Raw genomic sequence first — 9,004 nt, 5'->3', positions numbered from 1 at the left:
GACTCCACAAAGAAAGCACCCCAGCCAAGAATCAAACCAGAAAACCTATAGCTGTGAGGCAACAATAGTGCCACTGCACCATCAAATATGTAAGGAATTAAACATTCAGAAACCTGAAGTCTGAAATTCAAATGCCTGTCAATTTTATTTAACATTTGTTAATCAGGACAGTCTGACTTGGAACAAAAAAACAATTTTCAGCAGAGGCCCAGGAAGAAATAATGCAGACATGTCTTTGTAACATGGGAGGACACAAAAGCAAACCCACACAAACACAGGGAGAAGATACAGACCCCACAAAGATGGCACCCCAGCCAAGAATCAAACCTGATAACCTGCAGCTGTGAGGCAACAATGCTACCACTGCACCATCAAATATCAAGCATTGCAACATTTACAAACCGCAGATATTATGAGGAACAGATCAGATCAAATATGAGGCAAAAATCTGCAATTTTTTTACAAATGGTGGTGGGTAGGGAATTCAGGTCTTTAACAACTGCATACAAGGTACAGGGTTCAAGCCTGAGGTATTCCCTACCACACCACCATGAGTCTAACCACCAGTATATTGCACCTGGGGCATTTTCTCTCACACACACACACACACACACACACACACACACACACACACACACACACACACTACCCCGCTTGTAGTAGATCTTCCAAATCCCTGTAGCAAACCACCATAAAATCCTGAGTACGCTACAAAACCCATGCGCAAATCCACACTGCTGACGTTACAGTCCTACCCTGACGCGTTTTCCCAGCGAGTTCCAGGACAGTCTGTGCAGTTTAAAACTGCATAGACTTCTGGGAGCTCCGTTCATCATGTTTCCCAGTCAGGACTGTTGCTGAGACAATCTGCGCATGCTCCAGACTGTCTCAGCAGCAGTCCGGACTAGTGCGCATGCACGAAAGTCCGCGATTTTTAAATTTTTTTTTTATTTTTATTTCTTTATTTTTTCTTTATTTACAGTTGAGGGGGCTGCAGTCCGGCAGTACAATAGCACGGGCCTCCCCTGTTGAGAACGAAATCCCATTTTGGAATAGTTTTCCATTATGGGCAGACAGTCGCTTAGAATACAAAAGGAAAGGTAGCTGTTTGTACCACAGTCACCTTAGGGTAAGACAGTTTTTAGCATATATATATATATATATATATATATATATATATATATATATATATATATATATATATATGTGTGTGTGTGTGTGTGTGTGTGTGTGTACCTGAGGGCTTGTGCAAAACGGACGTGGTTAGGTGTGAGAGTTGATGATAGGTTGGAGTTTGTTGGTGAAACACAAGGGTTAATAGCTGCAGCTTTTAGTCAAAGAAAGATTATCTGATAGAGGTAACAAACTATGAAATACTGACTTGCAAGACTGTTAAAGGCACGCTATAGCAGAGCTGATATGTATTTGAGGGTGTACCAGTAGGGAAACTAGTAAGGCTGGTTAGGAGCAGAAGAGTAAATGAGTAGATTTATGGCAGTAAGTTTTTGCAACATCTGGAGGAAAATTAGTGCCTTATTCTGTGCTCAGCAACCACTTTGGGAATCATAGATGCAGAGGCTACCAGAATATGTGATGGGAAGTAGAAGAAAGGATCTAATGGTACCCTTTGGTTAAAGTAGTATCCAGTGGACCTACCAGTGTTTACGAGGTGTGAAGGTAACTAGAGATATTTATGCTAAAAACAGAACCAAACTTACAGTTTAAGATTTGGTGATCTGCCTGAGGTGGAACCAATGGTTTAGAGACCCCGTCAAGAAGATTATAGAGTATGGCCATTACAATCTCGTGATATGGCAGTTATAATTCAGTAATATAGTACGAATTCTTCAGAATAAGATGTGATGTAAAAGCTCACCATGTTCAGACAGACTTTATTAGTGAAGAGTACAAAGACTGGCCATGAGATGAGACCATTTGTATAAGATGTACTTGAGGGAGGGTGCAAGCATTTTAAGCAATTTGTATGTATCCAGATATATACATTTGAAGTCAGGATGGGGGACTAATACCTTTTTTCAGAACAGTGCGGGTTTTAAGGCACAGAGCATGGTTCATCACATGACTTCTTAGAAAGAATGTAAGGTACGTAAGAAGAGAACAGTAGCTTGACATCCACTGGCCAAATCCATACACATAATGTGACTTTGATATGACTAGTACTCCTGCAAGGGAAGCTATAAAAATCAATACTGTAATTAGTTTGTTTTGGATGATGTAAATTATCTAGATTAAAGAAGGTGAATATTTACTTTATATGTCTAGAATTTAATTTGGGGTGTTGTTCAATATTTTAGGTGACTGGGGTGAACTTTTTGAACAATGGCAGCAGTTGTAACCTAATGAAGAATGGAAGCTAGGCCTAGATGGGGTTAATAGTTGACAAGGTATATGTCTTAGATGTCAGGTATTTAGGACAATATTGATCAAAGCTAGAGGTGCTGCTTATGTCCAAATCCAGCTATGCCATTTCCCCTTTCATCTTCAAAAGCAAAAGGTTTCATGCTGTGAAATAATTACAGTTTATTAAGCCTTAAATGGGAACACTGCTTGAGGTTTCATGTATAACTAATATAAACTATGTAGCAGAAAAAAGTATAAAACTAATGTCGTGTAACATTACATCAATCAGCTAACTCTGTTCTTTTTTTAAAAATTGTACCTTCATCCTTATGGCAGACTGTCAGTTCATCACTGCAGAAATGTTGGTCATGTGTTGCTAACAGTATGTTCCTGAGGAACAAAAAAGTACCCTTTTAATTCAGACAAACTTCCCCCAGGCCTGAATTGTACATACATAGGCAAGTAAGCTGTTTATTTTCCTCATTTGTAAAAGGGGTTTCCAGATTTTCAATTATTTATTTTTGTTTAGAAATTATACATTTAATTGTAATCTGGTAGTCAGATAACAGGATTTAAGTATTGCGCCATAAACTCTATAATGTGGATATAAAGTGGTCTCCACTCAAGCATATACGAGGTAAGTAAATATTACATTGTTGATTTTAGTGCCTCTCTTAATGAGCTCTGACTGAATCTGTGGAATAAATTATTCAGATACAGTAAATGCTTGCACAAAGATAAAATAAATAATTTTTTATACTACATTGTTATGTATACTATGTACTTTTAAGCTGCATTAAATTTATTTATTAGTGTATGTGACAAAAGCCAGTTTTCCAGTTTTATCACAAACTGGCTGGTCGACCGGAGTTTAGATTTGCCATTGCCAGTACCAAAGTGTCTGGTGCTGTTTTGCTCCCTTTGCATTAATACGATGTAGAGCTAGTAATTAATGTGTTTCTTCCTAGCCTCTGGATGGCATTTCCAGTATAAGCCCCACCTATCCATATTGGTATTATGTTCCTCATTTCTAGATACACTATATTCCATTCAAGCCTTTTAAATGTGCAACTGTGTAACTTTTGCTACTAAAATTATATTTTCAGATTTAGCAGTTGTTTATAAAGTTTGACTTGCATATAGTATATGAAACACAAAACTACATTTCACTGTAAAAAAAATCACAGTACAAAATGTGAAGTAATACAGTAGCACAATGCTGAAATACACATCAGCAAAGCGATGTAACTTTAAAAATAAATTCTGACCTAGACGTACACACGGACATGTTTAAAGAAAAGTAGAATGTACTTAAATGTACTTAAAATCTGAACTCCTTATCATGTAAATACATAAGAATGCAGAAGATGTGTACAAATATTAACACAGATGTGTACTTCATAAAGGTGAGCAGCCATTAAATATACTAACCAGCATGCACTTTCTACAAAACAAAGAACTGTAACGCATTCAGTGGTGTTTTGTAAACTTAAGCAATCAGGAATTTATACAATGTTACTTAAAGTGTCAGTATTAGAATGCATTTTCGATTTTGGAGTTACTGGTCTGTGTAACAGCATAGCAAAGAGGATCCATCAATGCTAGTATGCATAAGAAAGGAAATATCCGTCTGGAGCAGGCAGGCTATAATCTAACTATATAAAACTCTTATAGAAGGTCAATCTTGAATACAGAGAAAAAGTCAAATTTCTGTGACTAGTGAAGTCATACTACACTGTATCAAAATTTAGTTCAAATATTTTTTTATAGCCCCAGTTCGGTAAATGCTGTACTATTATCAACATTCATAGTAGTTCCTATAATTGTTTATTGCCCCACTGTTTTCTGACATAATACACTTTCACTCATTTGCTTTCACTTCATTGCACTCACTGATTCCCTCTATAGCTTACCCTAATCCATCTTTTTAACAACATAGTTTGCTTCCCCTTTTCTTTTTACATGATTCATACCTATACTACAAAACCCCGTTCCATTTTTTTCCCAAATTACTGATACCGCTCTACATTCTGTCATTTCATTGCTGTTTTTTCAATATATATTGCAGTCATAAACTATCTGTCCTGCACTCATACCTCCCAACCTCTTAAGGCGAGAAATCTGGGCAAAGCCTAAAATAATGAGAGGACAAAGGTCCAAAAAAGGGACAAATTTTAAATATTGTTCTTATAAACTTAGAAAGTTGTTAGAGTAACAGGACTTGTGTTGTGTGCATTTTCTGAAGGCTATGAAGGCTGAACAGAATTCTAATGTATGTTATTATTTAGTGACTTCAATCCTCACCGATTGGCCAGAAAAAACACAAATTTTATGGGAACAGACCAAAAATATGAGGCAAAACTCTGGACATTCAACAAAATTCTGGACAGTTGAGAGGTATGCCCACGCTATGCTCAACATCTTCTTTAGCTTGTTCATTGTAAACATACTGAAGTAAGTAATTTTTAAGCATGTTTTGAGTAACTGCCTTCAGCTACTCAGTATGCCTCTAGAAACTGTGCGTGTTATTTAATATGTCATAGTATGTGCAAACAATTGACCAGAATTCACAGAGGTGTGCTGCATGCATGTGCAATGCTAACACTGAGGGGATGACTGAATGTAGTAACTGAGAGTTAATTACAGATGCAGCAGGCATGGGAGAGAGCTAGAATACTGAGTGTAAAGTTACCTAAATTAAGTGATTGGCACCATTAGCAGGTAGAAACAGTACAGCAGGGTGCAGGAGGAGATAACTAAACATAGCCTGCAAATGCAACACACAGAACGTCTTAAGAAACACATCCCTCTGTACTCACGGCAGTATGTGTGCCACTGCCCAATACCAGGGCTAATAGTACCAAAATATAACACACAGCTACAGAAAGGGTAACAAAGCACAACACAACACTGTAAAACATAGTAATGTGGGTGTACCCACCAAAGTGTCCAGCACATTTATCATATAAAATGGGGAGGAAAAGTTTTATATAGTAAAGAAGAAAAATGGGGGCACAGCAAGTAAAGAAAAATGAAAGCATGAACTAAAATGTTGGGGGAAGGGCTGTATTTTTTTATTGGCAAGATAACATTTTCTGAAGTAAAAGAGAAGGACTGAAGGGAAGTATAATGAGGGATGGCTGTGGGTGAGATAGAGGGAGGAAGGCATGTAGAAGGTGTGGCAGACAAACACAGAGCACAAACAAGGTGGTGAACATACAAAAGTTGGAGTGGGCAGTGGATGGATATTGACAATCAGGAGGTAAATGAGTAATGGGGAGGGCTGGACAATGAACAAGGTATGGACAATGACACGTAAGACAGGGGTAATACAAGGATGAGGGTAGGGTGGGGTGGACTACTAGCATGGTTGTCTGACTGACTGAAAAGGAAACAACCCTCAAGCATCACACCCCTGGCTGGCAGATGTCATAGACTGCTTGCTCCTCCTGAGCCCTGATGGCTAAGGCCTGCCAGCTTAAATGGCTTGTCAAGTTGATGCAGAATGTACCCATGTAGCTAATGTAACTGTGTAGCTTCCAGCATACTACAAACAGCAACATTTGTTGTTGCGTCGCCACAGATGACACCCACTTTCCACCTTTAGAAGAGGTCTTCACCCCCCCCCCCGGCAAGAAGCTGAAATAGAAAGCACCACCAAACCCTCCCCATGTCATCTCAGCTTCTGACAGGCAGACACAGAAACCTTTTATGTCCTAGCAGCAGTCAGAACAGCTGGAGGAGACTGTTCTGAGGGCTACCATGACACTTCGTGTCCTTTGACTTGACCTGCTTATGGGGATGCACAATGGCAAGTAGTGGACAAGATGCAGTGATATGAAGAGCATTGAATCTGTACACCGAATGGATACATAATATGTATAGACTCTACTGTCTTCAGCAAACAACCAAATTTAAATTACACTTCTCGGCAGCTGTAACACAAAGTAAACACTGTTATGCATGGGTGGAAGAGCAATGGCTAAAAAGAAAAAAAAATACTTATAGTACATTTCTGCTTGTATATTTTGAAACTCTTCTTCCCACTAGTGGAGCAGGTCAGGGTTGTGGTACATTAGGGCATCACAGAGCTGTATACACTGTTCTCCTGCAGAAGGTGGAGGCTGTGACATCAGAAAATACTTCTGCTAGGTCAAACCATGCATCAGCCTTCTTTAAAGGACCATGATAATGCCCCAGTGGACACTCCTTAAACTACCTGTGCAGGAAAAACAGAACAATTTTATTCTGCCAGCAGACCATGCAGGAATGCTGTAGTTCTCTCTGGAAGGAGCAGCCATGGCCACTCACTCGGTCTGGTGTATGGTAGACCCATGTAGATGGATACATGTTGTGACTGACATGCTGCGCAACACAGCACTTCACCACAGCATGACACTACTAATGCTTTCTGGCCTGCTGGCCTGCATATATGCAACATGCTTCATGCTACATGGTACATGTATGCCTCATAAATGTTGGCAGCACAGTACACATACTAAGTTATTCACAAACATGCACACTGTTATTAGAAGCATTTTCACTGTGCTAAGTGGCCTGTATTAGTGAGATATACTGCACCAGCCCTACTTTGTGTAGGACCACTGTGAAATATAAGAAAAGGTGCTGTGGACGTGGAGCAGTACAGAGAGAAGGAAGAAGGCAAGGGGCAGTAATGTAGCTGTTACACCCCTGCAATACTTGTACAGCCTGTCAAGGGGATGGAGGGGCAGAAAGTGGATTATGTAGCTGACACATATGTAAGGTTGGACCACATATAAGTATTTTATCTCAGAAATGGCACACTTAGTAATGCTAACACTGTACGCAGTCAAATGCAAGTGTGTAGGTGCAGAGGCACACAGATGGTCACACGTTGCATGTAGGGCCATCCCATAGTCACATGGCATTACTGTGTACACCTGTTAGGGATATGCAGATACCATAACATACTATATGGGATACTGTGGCATATATAGGATGGGAGATTGCCATGGCTGTACATTCCTGCTTGGTAAAGTACCTTTTATGGGGACTAAGTTGGTAACTGCAGGCAATACCCAGGTGACACACTGTGATAAAGCTGTGGACAGTAACCTAAGCATGGTGTCAGTGAACACAAACTGCTACTAAATGACATGTTTTGAATGTAGGTATACAGGTATAGGTATGGCCACCAAGGGAAGGCAATACCTGGAAAAGTTCACAAACCCCAAAATAAGTTATGCTTTTCAAGTCCTTCAAATGCAGACCAGCAGGTCAGGATCCATACCTTGTGGGGCATAGTGTGAAATGTGAATGCTGTGGGAGGCCATAACAGATCCTTACAAAAGGAATACAGAAGGGTTACAAATATACTCTCCCATACTCAGCATAAGGCCTAGGAAATTGTGGTGGAAAGGACCACCAAAGAGGTGGATCACCACTGAAGTGGCTGATGGAGTTGGGGATATTTTGGTGTCACTTGCCATGCAGAAGGACTGGCCCCTCATGCCAGGTGGTGGATGTGGGTGCCACTACTACCTCTGTGTGGAAGCACATCAGGTTACCACTGACTGTACTGCTAATTTATGACAAGTATGTACACATGAAGTAGAGTGCATATGACTGTTAGTGACCTGCATCTCTCTCTCTCTCATGTAGAAACCTCTGGTCTGCAAATGCAATGTTTTGTCTAACAAGGTATTTGGTACAGAGTATTGTATATCAATGTTTACCATGTGTCACAATATATGTGCCACAGGGGGATAATACAACCATATGTCACTGGGCTCTCACTGCTGTCAGTTAGCATCCCACCAGTATTAGGTGATGTGGCTGAGCTTCTTCATGGTCTCCTTGATTGTAAACTTAGTTACAACTTATGTACCTATGGACCTGTATGCTTTGTGCATTCACAGATTCCACTGGGTGTGGTCCAGCACAGCAAGACAACAGAGGGCTGATGTCAGCATGGTTGCACTAGCTTGTGATGCTGGCCACATGCAGGTGACATGGTTTGATGACACATTTGCACTGTCTGCAACACTCTGGGAGAGTGAACACCTCCATCCATGCATACAGAAGCATCTGTGGAAGTTGCTGCTGAGGACATGCCCTCACTGAAGCATGGCATACCATCTGTAGATGAAAAACTCACATGTGCTTTTCAAGTGTCCCCACCAGACACAGCCTCTGATATCCACAATACTTCTGATGGGGGGATACCCACTATAGGTGAAGAAACAGAGGAGTCTGACTCAGCCATGACTCCTGCACTATTCCTGATATGCATATAGCACTCAGAATCAAGCAGCAGATGTGCTGGTTGGTGGTCCAGGTGCAAACAACTACTTCACATAGCACTATGGAACTGGTATGTGTTCTCAGTGGTATGTGGGAGGACATAGTCCAACTGCATAGTAACGTAGCATATTGTTACAGTGAGATTATACTGTTGCTGAGGTCACTGTGACAAACATTGCCTCTAAACTGCTTCCACATGATTTCCCTCAGATGGCCATGGTGTCCATGGTCATGAAAGGGTCTGGATATGAGGTAGATATGTTCTCACTGTCTCACGTCAGAGGGAACACAGCAATGCAGACATACCATCAGTGTCACATGCTGGCACATGGCCTGGCACCTGTGATTATGGTTAGAG

Source organism: Protopterus annectens, chromosome 11.part0 (assembly GCF_019279795.1).
Source record: "Protopterus annectens isolate FY-2018-M chromosome 11.part0, PAN1.0, whole genome shotgun sequence".
NCBI classification, from domain to species: domain Eukaryota; kingdom Metazoa; phylum Chordata; order Ceratodontiformes; family Protopteridae; genus Protopterus; species Protopterus annectens.
Note: the sequence above shows the minus strand (reverse complement) of the source record.